We start from the raw sequence: 22,851 nt of genomic DNA on the forward strand, positions 1-22,851 counted from the left end.
AATCCAGCGTGATAATTGACGTGCATTCTTGGCCAGACAGTCCTTTTCCTCAGCTGTAGCCTAGAGTAGGAAAATTTTCTCTCCTAGAGCATGACAGAAACTTGAAATGTGGTGCAGCCACTGTGGAAAACAGCGTGACAGTTTCTCCAAAAATTAAAAATAGAATTACCATATGATCCAGCAATTGCAATGTTGGGTGTATACCCAAAGGAACAGAAAGCAGGGTGATGAAAAGATGGTCTGTACAACCATATTCTAGGAACATTTTTAACAAAACCCAAAAGATGAAAGCAACCCACACGTCCATCATAGATTAATGGATAAACAAAATCCAGTGAATGGATAAAAATGGTATATACATACAATTGGGGCGTCCCTGGTGGCTCAGCGGCAAAGAATCCACCTGCCAATGCAGGAGACATGAGTTTGATCCCTGGTCTGGGAAGATTCCCCTGAAGAAGAAAATGGCAACCCACTCCAGTATTCTTGCCTGGAAAGTCCCATGGAACCTGGCATGCTACAGTTTATGAGGTGGTAAATAGTCAGACACGAACAACAACAATAGTTAGCGACCGAACAACAACATAATACAGCTAGGATCTTATTCAGCTTTAGAAAGGAAAGACATGCTTTTTTTTTTTTTTTTAGGAAAGACATTCTGACACATGCTACAACGTGGATGAACCTTGAGGGCATGTTAAGTGCAATAAGCCAGCGACAAAAAAACAGACACAGGTTCTATCCATATGAGTTCCCTAAAGTAGTCAAATTCTCGAGGCAGGAAGAATGGTTGGGTTGGGATGGGGGCTGGGGAGATGCGGAATGGAGATGGGAATGGAGAGTTGTTGTGTGGTGGGGACAGAGTTTCAGTTTTGCAAGATGAAGAGAGTTCTGGAGATAGGTTGCACAATAGTGTGCATGTATTTAACACAATTGTACACATAGAAATGTTTAAGATAGTAACTTTTATGTTATGTGCATTTTACCACAATTGAAAGTTAAAAAAACTTTTTTTTAAAGCATCTGTCTTCAGTCAGACAGAACTAGAGAAAGAGACATTAAGTTCAGTGAGACATGAATAAAAGTGGTGAAGCAGGCTGGTGATGGGAAGAAGAGTGGGCTAGCAAGCCTTCCAATTGCCAAGATCCAAGGCATTACCTTTATTTATAGCTTGATCACTGCTTTCAAGGAAACTGATGGTTACAAGTTTGCAACAGATCAGCTTGGGTGGAGCACTGTTCAAGGACAGGAAATCAAATCAATAGTGCTGCTTTGTCAAAGAATCTTAGGTATACTGCAGAAAACTGTGAGAATGGAAGTGGGAGAAACATGAATGACTTCTTTGCACTCCTGATTCTCCCTGGAAATTGTTGGAGAAAAATAATTCTAGAAAGAGCAAATTTTATACACTGAAAATCTTGGAGTATGAGGTATAGTCTAACATTTTAAATTTTTTTAATTTTTAATTTATTTTTTTAAATTTATTTTACTGACGTGTAGTTGATTTGCAGTGTTGTTTTAATTTCTGCTGTACAGCAGAGTGGTTCAGGTATACATGCATATGGTGGTGGTGGTTTAGTCACTAAATTGTGTCTGACTCTTGTGACCCCATGGACTGTAGCCTGCCAGTCTCCTCTGTCCATGGGATTCTCCAGGCAAGAATACTAGAGTGGGTTGCCATTTCCTTCTCCAGGGGATCTTCCCAACCCAGGTCTCCTGCGTTGCAGGCAGATTCTTTACCAACTGACCTACGATGGAAGCCCCTATACACACATATATATGTATACATTCTTCTTTTATTCTTTTCCATTATGACTTATCACAGGATGTGGAATATAGTTCCCTGGGCTATACAATAGGATAGCCCAGGGAACTATATTGTTGTTTATCTCTTCTGCATATAGTGGTTTGCACCCGGTAATCCCAACCTCCCAATCCTCCCCTCCTCCTTCCCCCTCCCCCTAGGCTAACATGTAGAAGGTGAGGTGATGCCAGTCAATCATTTCCAGAAGTGTACCCAGAGCTCTGTCTAGTATGATACCTAATTTATTTGTCACAGTGACACTCAAGGAAGCTAGTCCAACATTATCTGGAGTCCTGCTGCTGCTGCTGCTAAGTCACTTCAGTCGTGTCCGACTCTGTGCGACCCCATAGACAGCAGCCCACCAGGCTCCCCCGTCCCTGGGATTCTCCAGGCAAAAACACTGGAGTGGGTTGCCATTTCCTTCTCCAATGAGTGAAAGTGAAGTCTCTCAGTCGTATCTGACCCTTAGAGACCCCATGGACTGCAGCCTACCAGGCTCCTCCATCCATGGGATTTTCCAGGCAAGAGTACTGGAGTGGGGTGCCATCGGAGTCCTAGATTGCACAATTAGTCATGCACACTGTTGTATAAAATTTTGGTTCCAGAGCCTGTGACCTGAAGCAACCAGGAGGAATGAGATGAAGGGAGAAATGGGAGAAGAGTGAGCTTGTTTCTGGGCTGAATGGAGGGTGTTGCATGGGCCCTTTGTTGTTGTTTAGTTACGAAGTCATGTCTGACTCTTCTCAACCCGGTGGACTATAGCCCACCAGGCTCCTCTGTCCATGGGATTTCCCAAGCAAGAATGCTGGAGTGGATTACTGTTTCCTTCTCCAGGGGATCTTACAGAGCCAGGGATCAAACTCACGTCTTCTGCTTGGCAGGTGGATTCTTTACCACTGAGCCACCAGAGAAGCCCACACTGGCCCTACAAAGGATCTATTTTATCAGGATTCTTACCACTGTAATGCTTAGCTACGCAGAGCTATGCTGCATAGTAGTCCTTCATCTCATGAGTGTCTTTCCAGCTCTTACATTGCACAAATCTCTCTCCCTCCTCAAAAACTGTGACATATTTTCAATGACTGTAGGTGAAATGCCTTAATGACACTTAAAAAATACAAAGTGCTGTGGTTTCCTGAAAATAAGGGACAAGCAGAAGGAATGTTGGAATAGGATTCCTGTGAATTCTGTTGAAATATCAACTACATATAGTACAGGGTTACTCGTCTTTTATCAATAGAGAACACCAATTGGCAAAATCTGCCAATACCAAACATTAGCAAGAATTTGAATCAATGGATAACTCTTGTCCACTGCTAGTGGGAGTCTAAATTGGTATAAACACTTTGGACAATAGTTAGCCATCGATTGCTGATGTTGAGCATCTGCACATCTTACACTGAAGTTTTACCCCTGGATATACATACACTTTAGAGAAAGTTTGTACACACGCACTGGGAGGTATGACAAGAATGTTCATAGCATTATCATTTCTAATGTCAAGAAGTTGGAGACAATCCAAATGTCCTCTAACGAAAAGATAAAGTGGAGTTTATTCATCTAACGTACTAACCATATATCAGTGAAAATGAATGAACTACGGTTACAAGAAATGGCATGGATCAATCTCAAAAGCATCATGTTGAGAGGGAGAGAAAGCAGGTCATAGAGTAATAAAGGCAAACAAAGCAATATTCTCTTTAGGAATATACTCATAAGGGGTATAAAGAAAGTGAAAGAATAACTTTCAGGATTGGACTTCCCTGGTGGTACAGTGAATAAGAATCTGTCTGTCAATGCAGGGAACACAGGTTTGATTCCTGGTCCGGGAAAATCCCACATGTTTCTGGACAACAAAGGGCCACAACTGATGAAGCTGGAGCTCCTAGAACCTGTGCTCACCAACAAGGAAAGCCACCGCAGTGAGAAATCCTCGCATCTCAACAAAGAGTAGCCCTGCTCACCGTAACTAGAGAAAAGTCCACTTACCATCGAAGACCCAGTGTGGCCAAAAATAAAAAAAGTCAAAATAATGCTTACCCCTAGAATGGGGTGAAAAGAGATTTCATTAGTTACTGGCAATACTCTATTGCTTTTTACCTTTTGTGATGGATGCTGGATATTCATTTTCTTCCTTAAAATATAATTTTTATTCACTATAGCAGTGAATAATATATTTCATAGTAAAAGAAAACTCATCAAAGGTGGCAGTTTGACACATTTCCACCTATGAAAAAATCTTATCTAAAGAAACAAATATCATTTTAAGGATTTAAAACCCCATTAAAATTCAACTACCACTTTATAGGAAACGCTTGGGACAATGGAACATAGTAAACAATGACACAAGGATATAGTCAGAAAATTCTAGACCTTAGTAAATTTTATAAAACAAATAACCTGGTTTCATCAACAAAAATTTGTAAGAAAAAAGAGAAAGAGAGAGTTGGAGGCATGACCTACAGTTTAAAAGAAAACAAACAGAATATCAAGCAACTGAAGTGTGCAATGTGAAGATTTTATTTGGCTTCTGAGTTAAGCAAAGTGAAACCACATGTAGAGAATAATCAAATAAATGTGACAATGGATTTTATCTTCGATATTAAATAATCATTATTTAAAATTTTACTGTGTGCTAAATGATATTGTATGTATTTTTAAAATAGTTCCTATCTTTGTATAAGTGTCTATGAAATATTTATGGATAAAATGACATAAAATGGAGATATTGAGGGAAGAATAGAAAATGACAGCCAATGAATACAGGGTTTCTTTTTGGGGTGATGAAATTGTTCTAAAATCAGATTATGGCAATGGTTGCACAATGCTGTAAATGTACTAAAAACCATCGACTTATGCACTAAGTAGGCAAACTATAGGACATGTCAATTAGTTCTCAAGAAAGCTGCTTTAAAATGATATAAAGTCTGAGATTTTCTTCAAAGTAATTTGACGTGGGGAATTTGAGTGGAGGAATCAAACTGACCATGCGAGACTAACATCAAGCCTGATAGTTAAGTAAACTCGTTATACTCCTTTTAGAAATTTTCTATAAAGATTTGGGAGAGCGGGGAAGACTTTGAAACCATGGATCAGTGAAGTCATCCTGAATGTGCAGAAGATAACTATTCTTCCTTAGATGTCATCAGCTACTCTTTACTGTCATGTTACTGACCCACCTGAATGAGATGACCTAGAACATAACCCTTGGAACTGTTTCTGAGATGCAAACAGGGGAACTGCAAAACCCTGATGGCAGAATTTTGTGATAGCTGTTTAGGTCTAAGATGATATAAATAATCATCTTATAGTTGTTGACAACAGATAATATATTTGCTTGTTAAGGCTGCTGTAACAAAGTACCACAAACTGAATGGCTTAAACAACAGATATTTATTGTCTCATGGTTCTGGAGGCAAGAGATTTGAGATGAAGATGGGGGGTAGGTTGCCTTCCAAGAGCTGTATGGGGGAATCTGTTCCATGCCTCGTGCTCCTAGCTTCTGAGGCTTTAGTGGCAATCTTTGGCATTTCTCGGCTTTTCCTGCACCACCTTGCTCTTTGTCTTCATCTTCCCATCTTCACTTCTTCCTGTGTGTGTCAGTCTCTGTGTTCAAATTTCCCCTTTTTATGAGGACACCAGTCATCCTGGATTAGAATCCACCCGAATGACCTCATTGTAACTTGATTACCTCCATAAAGAACTTACTTCCATATAAGGTCACACTCTGAGATATAGGGGGTTAGAACTCCAAAATATTTTGGGGTCAGGGGAGGGAGGATGCAATTTAACGCACAAGAGATATATTTTGAAATCAAATGTTGTTCAGTCACTCAGTCATGTCCGATTCTGTGACCCCATGGACTGCAGCACACCAGGCTTTCCTGTCCTTCACCATCTTCTGGAACTTGCCCAAACTCATGCCTATTGAGTTAGTGATGCCATCCAATCATCCCATCCTCTGTCATCCCCTTCTCCTCTCGCCCTCAATCTTTCCCAGCATCAGGGTCTTTTCAAATGAGTCTTCTCTTCGCATCAGGTGGCCAAAGTACTGGAGCTTCAGCTTCAGCATCAGTCCTTCCAATGAATATTCAGGGTTGATTTCCTTCAGGATTGATTGGTTTGGTCTCCTTTGAAATCAACGCCTAGAAATTAATGCATATGATTCCTTTACAGATTAGTTGTTAACTGCTGTGTTAAATAGATTTCAAATTGATATTTTGTTTTGCAAGGAGATACAATCCGGATAACTTGGAAGTTAACACAAAAATGGGAGCAATTAAAAATTATGCTTGCATAAAAACCATATCCTAGTGTAAAGCACAGGGAACTAGACTCTATATCCTATAATAGACCGTAATGAAAAAGAATGTATATACAAGATGTATGTATATATAAAATGTACATATATTAAATGTGCATATATATATATAACTGAATCACTTTATAGTACAGCAGAAATTAACACATTCCACCAAATGCAAAGAGTTGACTCATTGGAAAAGACTCTGATGCTGGGAGGGATTGGGGGCAGGAGGAGAAGGGGACAACAGAAGATGAGATGGCTGGATGGCATCACTGACTCGATGGACATGAGTCTCAGTGAACTCTGAGAGTTGGTGATGGCCAGGGAGGCCTGGCGTGCTGCGATTCATGGGGTCGCAAAGAGTCGGACACGACTGAGCGACTGATCTGATCTGAAATCAACTATGTGTGCATGCGTCCTCAGTTGCTTCCGACATATCCGACTCTTTGCAACTCTATGACTAGCCCGCCAGGCTCCTCTGTCCATGGGATTCTCCAAGCAAGAATACTAGAGCAGTTTGCCATTTCCTTCTCCAGGGGATCTTCCTGACCCAGGGCTCGAACCTGCATTTCCTGTGGTTCCTGTATTTCAGGCAGATTCTTTTTACCACTGAGCCACAGGGGAAGCCCAAATAAACTATACTTCAATTTTTAAAAATTGTGCTTTCAAAGAGTTTAAGGTAAGAAGGATACAAAACTATATACTATGACCCGTTTTAGGCTAAAATAAATATATAATGAAAATAAAAACAAAATTGAAGGAAAGGGGTAGAGTTTTAGCAAACCAAGAAAGTCTTAACACTCAACTAATTAACATACATCAGACAAATGGAATAGACAGCAGTGGACCTATGGGAAGCAGATTATGAGAGAGGGAACTTAGATCCATTTACATATCAGGGGAGACCAAAAGTGGCTCTATTGTCGCAGCCGAGAGGAGAGGACTTGGAGGAGCCACAACCCTACAGGGGCGAGGAAAATAAGGGGGCTAATTGGTCGGGGAGGACAGGATAGCACCCTAGCCCCTCCCCCTAGGGAGCCAGAGAAAGAGGACCTCAGGGAGGGTGAAGACAGGGAGGCCCAGTCAGTGTGCCTGTATGCTAAGTTGCTTCAGTCATGTCCGACTTTGCGACTCTGCAACCCCAGGGGCTGTAGCCCCCTAGGCTCCTCTGTCCGTGGGATTCTCCAGGCAAGAATACTGGAGTGGGTTGCCATGCCCTCCTCCAGGCTGGTCAGTGTAGGCTGGCCCAAAGCCTAGCAGTGGAATTTTCAGATATTAAAAAAGGACTTGTTTTTCTTTCTTTTTAAAAATTAATTAATTTAATTAATTAATTTTGTTTTGGCTGCCCCACGTGGCTTGCAGGGTTTGTCATGGTCTTAGTGAGGGTTGGGAAAGAATTTCCAGATATGAGGCAGAAAGAGAGAACAGTTTATTAGAGTGGGAGATGCTGTTAGAACAGCGAGCCGGCTTGAGGGAGAGCTGACACCTTTTGCGGGCTAGTAGCCAATTTTTCCTGGAGAAGGAAATGGCAGCCCACTGCAGTATTCTTGCCTGGAGAATCTCGTGGACAGAGGAGCCTGACGGGCTACACAGTCCATGGGGTCGCAAAGAGTCGGACACAACTGAGCGACTCACACACACACTCACAGCTGATTTTTATAGCCTGAAGACAGAGAAAATTCCTATTGGAAGGGTGGTAGTAGGTAATTGGTTAGGATGGTATACGTTGGGTGGTAGAGTGGATATTTTACCTAATATGACATCAGGAGACTGGCTGGTTTAGATCAGGAGGCTCATGGCAACTGTTGCTATGGAGCTTGGTTAATTCTGGAAATTTTTGTCCTCTGACCTTGGTATAAGGCTCCAAACTTGTGACCTTGGTATAGGGCTCTATGTGGTTCTTGGCTCCCCAACCAGGGACTGAACCCTGGCTGTGGCAGTGAACATGCTGAGTCCTAATTACTGGACCACCAGGGAATTCCCAAAAAGGACTTGCTTTTCTTGTCCACAAGGCTCAGGAGTAACAGAGTTGGCAGTTTTGCTGGGTCCTACATTCCCATCTAGACAGAAAAGCAGAAGGTTCTGATAAGAAACTGAGAATCAAAAAGACAGTTAACAAGTGCTGGTGAGGATGTAGAGAAATCAGGACTCTCCTACACTGCTGGTGGGTTGGGAAATGGTGCAGCTGCTTTGGGAAGCAGGCTGGCAGTTTCTCATAAGATTAAACACAGAGTTAATGCTAGTGGTAAAGAACCCACCTCCCAACACAGGAGACTTAAGAGACACAGGTTTAATCCCTGGGTCAGGAAAGATCCCCTGGAAAAAGAATGGCAACCCATTCCAGTATTCTTGCCTGAAGAATCCCATGGACAGTGAGGCCTGGTGAGCTACAGTCCATAGGGTCTGAAAGAGCTGGATACAACTGAAGCAACTTAGCATGGCAGTTCCATTCCTAAGTACACACCCAAGAGAAATGAACATGTGTATCCTTACAAACACTTGTGCATGAATGTTCTTGGCAACGAGAACATAGTGAAAAAGTGGAAACAACCCAAATGCCCATCACCTGATGAGTGGGAAAACAAAATTTTGGTGTATTGATGCAATGGAATATTATTTGGCCAGATAAAAGGAAAGACAGATGCTACAACATGGCGAGCCTTAAAAATAGTAAGCTGAGTGAAAGAAAATAGTCATAAAAGGCCACAAATGATGTCATTCCGTTAATATGAGTTGTCCAGAATAGGCAAATCAGTAGAGACTGAAAGTAGATTAGTGGTTTCCTAGCACTGGTGCCGTGGGGGTGTCATTATAGATGAACAATGACTGCTAACAGAATCTGAGGTTTCTTTTTGGGGGTGATAACATTTCTTAACTTAGGTGATGGTGATGACTGCACAGCTCTGGGAATATACTGTAACCACTGAATCGTCCATTTTAAGTGAGTGGCTTGGAAGGTATGGGAATTTTATCTCAGGAAATACATTTTTTTTTTTTTAACAACAACAAAAAAAAAAAGGAAGAAAGAAACTGAGAATTGCATGCAAGAGTCAGCAGCAGAAGTAACCTTGGGTTTAAAAAAGGAATCATTTGATTCAGGACCCAACCCAAGTAAGGAAACTTCCCCAGGCATCTCATAGATCCTCAGAGGAGGGGGCTGAGCGAGAGCTGTCCTGGACTGATTTATATCTCAAGGAGGACAGTCACTAATACACTGCTTTACTGCTGCTTTTGCAGAGTTCTGTCCCTCTATTCCACTCACTTTTTGCTTTGTTTTTATTTCTCTAGTAGTTTCTCGAGGTAAAATATTTAAAGCTATTAAAATGTGTTTGGTAGCAAGTCTAGTAACAGTAAAGCTCGTGGTGTTTTCTCTTCCTCTGTGGGTCTGGGTGGTGAGAGGGGATGTCAGATAGGTAATGCTGGAAGAAAGGAAACACTGTTTTGTGGAGGAATAAAAAGAGTGGCCCCTGCTCAGTACCAAGAAGTTGACGGAGGAGAGGGGGATGCTAATTAGTTTTGCGTTTCTCACTCTTCCTACACAAACCTGTTCACCTGGGGTCTTTGTGCTGCTCCCTGCCTACCTGGGGCTCTTCGGGATTTCTCTTTCTCCACTCTTCTCAACTCCCAGGTGAAATCTGTTAGTTTCTATTCCTTCAGACTTCTCTTAGGTGGTAGCCAGTTAATCTACTAATGTCTGATTAACTACAGCCACTTTCTTTGAATTGTCTTACCTCTCAGATAAAACCTTCTTAACCCTCTTTGCCAGCTCCTCCTCCCCTACCTTCTTCCTCTCATGAAATGCTGGTGTTCCACTGTGTTAAATCCTTCTGTCTCCATTCTGCCTTCCTGGTCATCTCATCTATTTCCAGCACCGTCTTGACACCAAAGATTCAGGTTATCTGTAGTTAGGTAATATGCGAGACAGCGTAATAAAAAGCAGAGACAGTACTTTGCCAACAAAGGTCCATCTAGTCAAAGCTTTGGTTTTTCCAGTGGTCATGTATGGATGTGAGAGTTGGACCATAAAGAAAGCTGAGCACCCAAGAATTGATGCTTTTGAACTATGGTGTTGGAGAAGACTCCTGAGAGTGCCTTGGATTGCAAGGAGATCCAACCAGTCAATCCTAAAGGAAATCAACTCTGATTATTCACTGGAAGGACTGATGCTGAAACTGAAACTCCAATACGTTGGCCACCTCATTGGAAAAGACTCTGATCCTGGGAAAGATTGAAGGCAGGAGGAGAAGGGGATAACAGAGGATGAGGTGGTTGGATGGCTCAATGGACATGAGCTTGAGCAAACTCTGGGAGTTGGTGAAGGTCAGGGAAGCTTGGTGTGCTGCATTCCCTGGGGCCGCAGAGTCGGATGTGACTGAACAACTGAACAGCAACAATCTGTAGTTTATACCTGCCTCACCCATTTTCAGAATAACCAAAATGTGCTATTCCTGAGACGTGCTGCCAGTGTCACCTGTCACTCTCATAGTAACTTCTCTTAAATTTTCACATTCAGTTCGTCATCATATCTATTGATAGATTAGGAGCTGGGTCCTAAACATGTTTTCACTATGTTCCCTCCCTCCATTCTACCCTGAGTTGCTGATCGTTTTTACAACTGTCTTACCCAGATTGTTATAGTCACCCCACTACCATCAACCCTGTCTCCTTCCTACTAGGATCACAATGGCCTCTCTAAAACTTTGTTTCCATAAAGCCAAGGATTATGGTGCCACATTTTGTGTTACAATGTATTACTACTTGGCAGCCTTTGTAGAGATGGTGGATTCAGACAGAAGTCATCAGTGGATGCTAAAGCAGGAGGTAGGTATCTGATGAGGAATAGAAGGATGTTACAGACAGAATACCTCCCTACAAAATACCAGTCAATTACAGAGTGGTGACTCCATAGCAGAGAAAACTAGCAGACACCAACTTGACCAGGTGATCAAGGTTAATATCACCTACAGCAATGGATCAACATGGAATGAGTGTCTTTTGATGCCTGCACTGAGAAGAACACAGTCATTTCTGTGGCGTTCCTTCCAAGAATGAATCATATAGACACATATAGAGACTAGTCCCTAAACACCCTGTTTTGTATTTCCCCCAAAGCAGACATCTTCCTATATAAACAAGGATACAAAACCTCCAAATCAGGAAACCAGCATTAGTACAAACACTGCCGAGCTTTCACAGATATCTTTCAGAGTTTATCTACCACAATGTCTCTTTTCTTTTCTGGTCCAGGGTCCTATTCAGGAATACATGTTGCATTTCACTGTTATATTTCTTTAGGCTCTTTAGTTGTTTGAACAATTCCTTGGTGTGCTTTGGGGGAAATACAAACCAGGGTGTTCAGGGACTAGTCCCTCTGGGTCTATAAAGAGAGCATGAATACAACAGAATAAATGCAAAAAAAAAAATTTACTGGAGAATCTTGGTGAAGAAGATATGGGAATTGTTTTTACTATCCCGAAAAATTTTCTGTAAATTGGGAATTATTTCAAAATAAACATTTTTTTAAAGGAAATTTCTTGCATTCTCTACGTGCTTTTTCTTGCCTCTGACCTGCAACATGGATGGGCAGGACACTAATTGCATTTTGGTGGTGCAGATAAAGATGGCATTGGGACATCACTGTTGGGTAAGTGAATAAGAATCTACCTGCCAATGCAGGGGACACGGGTTCGAACCCTGTTCCAGGAAAATTCCACATGCTGCAGGGTGGCTAAACCGGAGCACCACAACTACAGCAGTTCTCTGGAGCCCACGAGCCGTGACTACCAATGCCTCCACACCCTAGAGCCTGTGCTCTGCAACAAGAGGAGCCACCACAATGAGAATCCACGTGCTGCAACAAGGCAGCGGCCCCTGCTCACCCCAGCTGGAGAAGAGCCTGCACAGCAACAAAGACCGCCCCACAGTCAAACTAAATAAATCTTTTTTTAAAAAAATGGCATCCGAGGGATGTGGAGCCACATATGGAAGGTATTTAGGATTCAGAAGGGAACCCAGAAAGCCTGGGTGACATATGTCACTCTACAAGGCTGAGGAGAGAAATGAACTTTGATGTATTTAATCCACTGTATCTGGGAGTCTCTTGGTAACAACAGCCTTGCCTGTACCCTGTTTTTATTCCCACCACTCTTCCATATAAGCCAGAGTAACGGTCATAGTAAACCAGACCATTATGTTCTACCTGGTGTCCACAACCAATGCTTGATGCTGTTTCTGTCCAGAGTGAACCGTCTCCCCTATCTCATCATTTCCCTTGTCACTTCCAGTCTGCCAAACCCTTTCTCTGCATCTAGATTTGCCCTGGACTGCCCACTCTGGCAGCCCCGCCTCACACCAACTGAGTTCTATAAGTATGCATGTGCACGCTCAGTTGTATCTGAATCTTTGCTACTCCATGGACCATAGCCCGCAAGGCTCCTCTGTCCATGGGATTCTCCAGGCAAGAATATTGGAGTGGGTTGCCATGTCCTCCTCTAGGGGATCTTCTCGACCCAGGGATTGAACCCACATCTATCGTATCTCCTGCATTGGCAGGCAGGTTCTTTACCACTAGCACCACCTGGGAAGCCCATCTGTATTAGGATTATAAGTAATCTGGAGGTGATTTAAAGTGCACAGGAGGGGAATGCATGTAGGTTATATGCAAATGCCAAGCCATTTTATGTAGGAAACTTGAGCATCCTTGAAATTTGGTATCTTCGAGGGTCTTGAAACCAATCCCCAAGGATGTGGAGGGATGATGGTGTAATGGAGCCTGGACTACCACTTTCTTCTAGTTCTTCGTTGCTACTTCCGCACTATTACCTCCATTTTTTTCTCTTTTAAAAAGAACATTCTTTTTCCAGCAAAAGTATATATGTTTGATACCAGAAAAATTGGAATGGGCACACATATACACAAATATCTGTTAAGTGTCAACTAGTAACTACTAACAATTTGATGTTTGTCCATCCAAATTTTTCTCTGTGCATGTATGTTGCTGTTGTTTGGTCACTAAGTTGTGTCTGACTCTTTTGTGACCCCCGTGGACTGTAGCCGCCAGGCTCCTCTTGCCTGGATTTCCCAGGCAAGAATACTGGAGTGGGTTGCCATTTCCATCTCCAGCATGTATGTATACATAGACTTTAAAAATTAATATTTTTTGAAAATAGGATCATCTTATGATACTCTTTTACAGCTTGTTTTTTTAAAAAAATCAAATGCTATCCATGTTGATTTTTTCTACAAAATTTTTTTTAATAGAAATTCCATCACATGCATGAATCATAGTTCCTGTAATCAATCAATGTTTTGGGATATTTTACAGCTATTTTTATTTTAACTAATATTTAGTTATGTTTGCAAATTTGGGGACTTAAGTTTTTTTTTTAACTTTCTTAATTTTATTTTATTTTTAAACTTTACAATATTGTATTGGTTCTGCCATATATCGAAATGAATCCGCCACAGGCATACATGTGTTCCCCATCCTGAACCCTCCTTAAGTTTTTGAGGCTTTTGAGCTCAACTTACAAATCTTATTTTATTTATAAATCTAATATAGTTTGTTTTAAAATTTAAAACAGTTTTTACTTTTTATTGGTTAATAATTATCTTATAAATTGAATTATTAACTATAATTTATTATTAAATCTCTCTAAATATTTAACAGTTTTATCAAATTCTCTTAGACATTTCAAACCATAAGTCACACATTTAGTGAATTTATTTCTTTTTAACACCTCAAATGCCTAATAAAATCCAATCAAACTTCCTCAGCATTTAAGGAGTATTTACATGAAAAATAAGGCAAAACTTGTAGATTTTAACAATCAGGTTCCCTTAAATACTTAAACTGTGTTATAAATTTAATTAGTTAAATATTTCTAAGTATGTCACTTAAAGACATAAATCTGTCAGATTCTCTAAAACATATCAAATATCTCAAATCATGAACAAAACATAGAAACTATAACAATGATTACAAAATTTATGACAATACCTATTCAAAAATATGAATACTCTAATTTGCCATCGTGTTTTTTTTTAACCATCTAAAAGCTTATCTGTATACTTTCTCAGAGTTGCAAGTTTACTTATCAGGCTAAGAGAAGCTCAGGCTAGCTGTCATAGGTACTTAGGATCACAGGTTATTGGCTTGGTGTCAGGAGATGTGAACCTGGAGGTACCTTCCAGAATAATTCACGCAGGCCAGTCTTTATTTGGCTGATCACTTCTTCAAATCATGTTTTTGGTTTGGGGGTTTAAATTAAAATCTAGTACATTTTGTATTCCTCTTGATTACTGCTCCCCTTTTCTAACTGTAACTTCTTACACAACTTTTCATTTCCTAAACCCAGCTGTACCCTCATCTAGTGACTCTCTTCATCCCTTTTCTTTTCTTTTCTTTTATCTTTTGGCTGTGCCTCACATCCTGCCTGGGCATTTTAGTTCCCCAGCCAGGGATCAGATCCGCGTTTCCTAAACTGGAAGAGTCCTAACCACTGGACCGTCAGGGAAGTCCCCTTTTAATTTCTTTGCACCTCTCCATCCAACTGCAATCATGGTGATGTATCCCCATCCAACCGTCTACCTTCAAAGAACACCATCGCTGCCAACAACTTTGAAATTGACTGGTACTTTTTCATGGTCGTACCTCGACAGCCCTCTACCTTTGAAGTCTTACATTTCCTTACATCAGTTTAATAGCAGCTTCTAATCCTTTCCTGGGCTGCACCTTAATTCACATCTGATTAGATTTGTGTGATTTGGGGTTAGTCTGGAAAGTGAGCTTCAGCCAACTTTTAAAGGAAGGAGTGGGGTGGCGCAGTGGTAAAGAATCCACCTGCCAAGGCAGGAAATGAAAATTTGATCCTAGAGTCACGAAGGGTCCCCTGGAGGAAGAAATGGCTACCCACTCCAGCTTTCTTGCCTGGGAAATCCCATGGACAGAGGTACCTGCTGGGCTTCAGTCTATAGGGTCACAAAGAGTCAAACACAATGGAGCACACGCATACACACACATACACACACACACACACACACTCTCTCACACACAAATTAGCCAGGAGGGAATTCCCTGGCAGTCCAGTGATTAGGACTCAGTGCTTTCACTGCTTGGGCCCAGGTTCATCCCTGGTCAGGGAACTAAAACCCCGAAAGCCCTGCAGCCAAAAAAAAAAAAAAATTAGCTGTGAGATAAACCAAAAAACTGCCTGAAATTTCTTCCAGAAAACACAATTGTTAGTCATAGCTATCAGTTTGTAACAATCAGAATATTTTCAGTTTCATGTGTTTTACTTATATTAATAACCTAAAGACTGACAGCATTCTCTGCACAGTGGAATTTGAACTCTGAATCATCAGAGAGTCCCTCTGAAATGTTAAAATTCCTTGATGACATTCATGTACTTGTATTTTTGTCTCTTGTAAAAATTGGGGGATTTAAAATTCTCCACTAGGAATGAAAACCAATGTGACTAATGAATTATGAAGTCATTTTAAGAGTTAAAATGGCAAGTGACTTTTAACAACATTTAAACTAATATTACCTTTCTATCAAAAAAAATGATTACATTGATTATACATATTTCTGAGCCATATAGATCCCACCCCTTTCCCCCCGCCCATACATTCCACCTTTTGTGGTGTCAGTGACATAAATCAGAAGTTTACATTTTATTAATAGATTGGACTAATAGTACACACAGGCTATTTCTGGATACTTAACAGAAAGGTGCAGGCTTCCTGGGTGGCACAGTGGTAAAAATCCACCTGCCAATGCAATAAAGGCAAGAGTCACAGGTTTGATCCCTGGGTTGGAGGATGCCCTGGAGTAGGAAATGGCAACTCACTCCAGTATTCTTGCTTGGAGAATTCCATGGACAGAAGAACCTGGAGGGCTACAGTCCACGGGGTTGTAAAGAGTTGGACACGACTGAGCACACATGCATATACACAGCAGAGGGGTACAGCAAGGGTGTACTAAATGGTCATCTTAATAGTTAAGTTACTTTCCTAAAGCTAAAGCTATTTGTGTCCTTCTGGTTATAGGTGAAGGAGACTGCACAAGTATTAAGAGAACTTTAACCAGCCTAGGCTGAGTTTCTGAATCAAAGCAGAGGCTTAAAAGGCTTAGAAGATAGAGTGAATCTTTGCTCTCTCTGCCCACCCCTTCCCTTCTCTCTTCTTTTCTCTTTTCTCCGTTCCTCTTCTTTTATTTTCTTCTGCTTGTTTGTTTTCTCCTTTCTGAAATTAAAAAACCAACCATCTAGAGTTGAGCTGGCCATGAAAGTTGAGGGTAGATACACACACACACACAACACACACATATATGTCATCATATCATTACTAGCTCCAAACTTTCCCTCTCAATGACAAAAAATCCCATCCACTCCCCTAGTCATAAATACTCGTGCATTTTTCATCTTTGGCATTTTGATTATGTTTAGCCAGATAGATAAATTTTCTCAGCTTTCAGGTAAATTTTTTACTTTCTGAGAAAAATGTTTGTACATTTATGGGTTAGGGGTTCAAACTAAATAAGCAGAGAGAATATTTTTCTTTAAAAAAATATAAATCTAAATTCCCAGAGTTTTTTTTTAATAAACATAGCCAATTAAAAAAATTATTAATAGTTTGGAATTTCCGCATTACAACTCATGACTGTTTTGCCATGTGAATTTTTAGAACCATTGTCAAATTTGGGAAAATGTTAATGAAATTCTTTTCATATGTAAGCAGTAAGATTTCAGCATCATTTCACTGCATTGGTGCCAGTGTCACATGTTGTCTAGTTTAGAACCACCAGAGTTTGTATGAAAAAGATGTGTTAGATATATTAAGAATCAGTCCAATAATAGAAGCGGAAAACGTGTTACTTCACACAAGCCGTGCTTGTGTTTGTAACTGCTCTAGGTTTTGTCCGACACATATGGGAATTTCGACAAATTCTATTTTATGCCAACTCGCACTTTTTAAAATAGTGAATGGTTTGTTTATGCTTGTACCTGTTGCGTTGGTGATGGTGGTTTAGTCACTAAGTCGTGTTCAACTCTTGGGACCCCCATGGGCTGTAGCCCTCCAGGCTTTTCTGTCCATGGGATTTCCCAGGCAAGAATCCTGGAGTGGATGGCCATTTCCTTCTTCAAGGATCTTCCCCACCCGGGGATCAAACCCAGCTCTCCTGCATTGCAGGCAGATTCTTTATCGCTGAGCCACTTGGGAAACCCTACACTGAACACATTCCTGACAGGAGAGGACTTCCATTCTGACCAGGTGCTGATGAGAAGCAAAGCCTCCAGGTTACAATGTCACATGTTCGATGGCTGGAAGACTTTTCTACAGACTAGGCTCTAGCTTTGCATGTTTTCAACCTTGTCTCTCCTCTGTTCTCTAGATACTGCATGCTTTATATTGTAATATGAACTCTGGTCCTAGATCCTGGTGTCATGGTTCATGGTGAGTTGGCATGGATAGGTAGGAATCCTCTTAGAAGCCATTCCTATACTCTGGATGATTATCAATGACTTAATTATACATGGAAGTGACTGTGAGTCCCATAAACATATTCCACTAAACCCAAACCACACAAGTATCTGCCCAATCCATAATCAACAGGTCTTACTGTATAGCACAGTATTCAATACCCTGTGAAAGTCAAAGTGTTATTCTCTCAGTCACATTCAACTCTTTGCTACCCCATGGACTGTAGTCTGCCAGGCTCCTGTCCATGGAAATCTCCAGGCAAGAATACTGGAATGGGTTATCATTCCCTTCTCCAGGGGATCGTCTTGACCCAGGGATCAGGTCTCCTGCATTGCGGGCGGAATCTTTACTGTCTGAGCCACCAGGAAAGCCACAGGATATTGGTACTGACATAAATATCAATATCCTGTGATAAACCATAATGGAAAATAATATGAAAAAGAATATATATATATGTATTTGTATAACTGAGTCACTTTGCTGTACTTAAATGTAATTAAAACAACATTCTAATTCAACTATAGTTCAACAAAAATTTAAGAAATTTTGGTTGGTGCCAACATAGCAATAGATAAATCAATCTCTCTGTCTCCAACTGAACATCTCCAACATGCTTCGACACAAGGGGAAGTCTGAGTGGAAAGAGATGATAATTCTAACCAGTGATGAAAGCATTATTTTTTGGAATTCTCTGGCAGTCCAGCGGTTAAGACTCCACATTTTTACTGCCGAGGACCTGGATTCAATCCCTGGTCGGGGAACTAAGATGGTGCAAGCCAGGAAAGGAGGTTGGGATGGCTTTAGTAAACAAAGAATCCATAGCTTTTCATTGGTGAGTCTTAGCCAAGAAAGAAAAGCAGTCTTTCTTCTTCCTGTTGGGCTCTGCTATTGTTGCAGGGTGTGAAAGCTCCCCCTTCTGGTCTCCTGACTCTATTTAATTAAAGCTTCTGTTAATTAACTTTTTACAATATTTTATCTGTTTATGTCTGTAGTAAAATACTCTCTTTCATACCCAATATCAGTGCCTTCACATTTTCTTGATCAGTATAGGTAAAGGGTTTATTAATTTAATTAGTCTTTCTTGACAATTGAGTCTATTATGTATATGTTTCTATTTATTTTTTTTCTACTTTCTTTGGGCTTAATTTGATAAGAATTTTTTCCTAACTTTTTGAAATGGTTGTTTAAATCATTATTTTCAGCCTCTTTTCTAATAGATGTATTTAAGGTTATATTTTCCCCTTTAATTATGTGTTTAACTATATTTTGATGTCATTAATTTCTAGTTTAGTTCCATTGTCCTTAGAGACTATAATGATTTTAGTACTTTGAAATTCAGTAAGACTTGCTTTATACCTCAGCATATGGTCAGTTTTGTAAATGTTCTGTAAGTGCCTAACAGGTCAAGTTTGCTCATAATATTTGTATTTTCCCTATTGATTTTGTCTGCTTTATCTGTCATTGAGATACATGTTTAAATTTTCCCATTTTGATTGAGGACATGTCTATTTTCTCCCTTCAGTTCTGACAATTTTCATTGCACATTTTGAGTATATATTGTATGTCTACAAATTTGGAATTGTTAACTTTTTTTTTCTCGGCCATGCCTGCAGTTTGTAGTTATCTTAGTTCCTTGACCAGGGATTGAACCTGGGCCCTCCATAGTAAAAGTGCAGAAATCTAACCACTGGACTGCCAGGGAGTTCCCTGGAATTGTTAAATCTTATTGATGACTTTAAATTTGAAATATGAAGTGTCCTTCTTTATATCTGGAAGTTTTTCTTGACTGTGTTTGTGTTATATACATTTTACCATCCTTTTACTTTCATTTTTTGGATTCCTGATTATGGCAAAATATATGCTTGATTTTTGTAAATCTTCCATGGTTTCATGAAAAGAATACATACTTTGGTGCTAGTGTGCAAAGTTCTGTGTTTGGCTAAAGACCAAGCCAGTTGATTACATTATTAATATATTAATATCTTTGATTTTTTTTTGTCCACATATGTATTAAATTCTGAAAGAGGTTTATGAAACTCTATTATAATTGTGTGTGCATGTGCATGTGTTTCCAACCAAGTTCTTGCACTGTTAAGTGCTTTTGGACTTTGGTATTCAATATTTATTTGGTGCGTAAAAGTTTGTCATGATTATCATTACTAGTTCGTGGAGTTTACCACCTTTATCTTTACATAATATTCTTTTTCACAGTGTTTTGGCTTTAATTTTTCTATGGTTGATATTAATATTCTCCTTCTTGTTTTTCGTTTGTTTGCCTTTAGGCAAACATCAGAAATCCTAAATAAACAGTTGTCTCCAGATCCCCGCTGTGTGCTAGGTAATGTGAGGTGAGGAGGTTAGCAGTCTGTGCAAAAGATAAAGTTTCTTGCTTTCAGGAGTTTCATTTTATTTTACTAATGGCATATCTCATTAAGAGTCTGGCTTGCATACATATACTTTTCCAGCAAGTCTCCTAATTTGAAGTTTTTCATCAAAGAGTATAAACAAACAAAAAATCTATACTGAAACAAATATCTAATCTCTGAAACAGTAAAATCAATTATTAATACAGAACTATCAGCTCTAAAATGCCAATAATGGACTTATTATGAATTGTAGAAATCTTAAAGTGGTTTTCTAGAGTAGGGGTGCTTACCTAACCAACAGAAATGGTGCAGTGGGTTTAGCTAAGTCGAAGGAACTTTGGCAAGGCTGGTGGGAGCTGTATGAGATGTTAACAAAGGTACACTTGATTATTGGGGTTATTTCCAAGGTACAATTAATGTTAAAGTTGTATTTGATTTTAATGTATTGCACAGGAATACAATAAGAATTAATGTCTGTAAGTTCCTTGAAAACTTGTAAAAGTGGCAAATTGCTTTTACTGCTACAAAGACTCAAAAATCTATACGACACGGACAAGTATATAAGTATGATGACAGTTGAGAAATGGAATATTTCCTGCCATATCAATAAACAAAGATGTCACAGCCATCAGTGATTCCAGCTCTCCCAGTGTGAATTTTTGAACCTGGAGTGAGCCCAGAAAGGAGAACAATACCTGCTATCTGGCAGCCACTAGGCTGTAGCCACTCCCAATGGTGAGCACTGAGGAGCTGGAGGAGGAGGATGTGAAAAACACAGGATGCCAGCCCCAGAGAGCTGAGATTCATATGAAAGGAATGATTTCAGAGAGCCCAGCCTCTTGCATCTTCCCACACATACAAAAGTGCTAAATTCCTTAACTTGAGATATCTTTTTGTTGTTGTTGTTCAGTGGCTCAGTCTTGTCCAACTCTTTGCGACCCAATGGACTGCAGCACGCTAGGCTTCCCTGTCCTTCATACCTGAGATATTGGGTTTTCCTTAATTAACAATACTCTTTGGGCTTCCCAGGTGGCATTAGTGGTAAAGAACCTGCCTGCCAATGCAGAAGACATAAGAGATACAAGTTCCATCCTCTGGAAGGTCCCCTGGAAAAAGGAAATGGCAACCTGCTTCAGTATTCTTGCCTGGAAAATCCCATAGACAGAGGAGCCTGGTGAGCTGAAAACCAGGGGGTCACAAAGAGTTAGACACAACTGAAGTAACTTTACATGTTTGTTGTTCAAACTTAACACGTCCTTTGTTGCAAACTTCTGTATAACCCAACTCCTCCCCCCACCTCCTTGGAGCAATTCTCTCAGGGTCACTTGAGATGCTGCCTCCAGGGCTTGGAGTCCTAAAAATTCCCACTGAATAAAACATAACTCTCAACTTTTAGGTTGTGACTATTTTTTTAAGTCCATACAGCAATGAAAGGCTCTCTCTTCTGGTTGAGGATAATGGACATGCTAAAAAAAATCTTACAACATAGTAGTTACTGGTAATTGCCACAAAGGGGAAGGCTTTTGTTTTTAGTGCACCAAAAATTTGTTAAGACAAGATTAGTACTAGGAAGTTGCTAATAACCTTGTATAGAACTATGGAGCAAAAGTTAGAGCATAAGATGATATACAATTTACAGATAGATATAAAGGCAGTACATTTCATTCTGGGATTCAAAAATAGCTCTAATTTACCCACATGTAAAGACGCCTGCTCCTGGGAAGAAAAGTTATGACCAACCTAGACAGCATATTAAAAAGCAGAGACATTACTTTACCAACAAAGGTCCGTCTAGTCAAAGCTATGGTTTTTCCAGTAGTTATGTGTGGATGCCAGAGTTGGACTATAAAGAAAGCTGAGCACTGAAGAACTGATGCTTTTGAACTGTGGTGTTGGAGAAGACTCTTGAGAGTCCCTTGGACTGCAAGGAGATCCAACCAGTCCATTCTGAAGGAGATCAGTCCTGGGTGTTCATTGGAAGGACTGATGCTGAAGCTGAAACTCTAAAACTTTGGCCACCTGATGCGAAGAAGTGACTCATTTGAAAGGACCCTGATGCTGGGAAAGATTGAAGGCAGGAGGAGAAGAGGACGACACAGGATGAGATGGCTGGATGGCATCATTGACTCAATGGACATGAGTTTGAGTAAACTCCAGTATTGGCGATGGACAGGGAGCCTGGCATGCTACAGTCCATGGGGTCGCAAAGAGTTGGACACAACTCAGCGACTGAACTGAACTGAACTGAACCCTCATGTAGTTCCCAGTCCAGAATGTCTTGAGGGAGAATTTTTAAACTTGGGCTGCTGTCACTAATACAATCCCTAACTATTCACAAAGTATGACATTTCACCCCCACCCCGTGCATTATTGGTACTTAAGGGAGAGAAGCAGGCAACAGAGGATGAGAGGGCTGGATGGCATCACCAACTCAATGGACGTGAGTTTGAGCAATCCCTGGGAGATAGTGAAGGAGAGGGAAGCCTGGCATGCTGCAGTTCATGGGTCGTGCAGGTCAGACACGACTTAGCAACTGAACAACAACAACAACAAATTAACACTAGCTTCTAGAAGTCTGCTGCTGGGGGAATGTCCCTGGAGGCCATCTGCACAAAATGTAATTCTCACAGTATATCCCAGAGCAAATATAATTGATGGATTGTATATCATTTTGGATGTAGTCTTTATTAGCATGAAAATGACTTAGTGTTGACCAAAGACTTTTTACTAGTAATCAATGCTCAAGAATGAACCCTTCCTAAAAAAGGGTTCTTTAGCCTTACTATGGAGAAGGCAATGGCATCCCACTCCAGTACTCTTGCCTGGAAAATCCCATGGATGGAGGAGCCTGGTAGGCTGCAGTCCATGGGGTTGCGAACAGTCGGACAAGA

At 40.5% G+C, this 22,851-nt stretch overlaps 1 protein-coding gene across 1 annotated transcript in view; it reads left to right on the top strand.

The window, feature by feature from the left end:
- Positions 1 to 22,851, top strand: part of LOC104996872 — a 34,949-nt gene that overhangs the window by 1,637 nt on the left and 10,461 nt on the right. The window lies entirely within an intron of this gene.

This window comes from Bison bison, unplaced genomic scaffold, assembly GCF_000754665.1.
Source record: "Bison bison bison isolate TAMUID 2011002044 unplaced genomic scaffold, Bison_UMD1.0 scf7180017864299, whole genome shotgun sequence".
Classification (NCBI taxonomy): domain Eukaryota; kingdom Metazoa; phylum Chordata; class Mammalia; order Artiodactyla; family Bovidae; genus Bison; species Bison bison.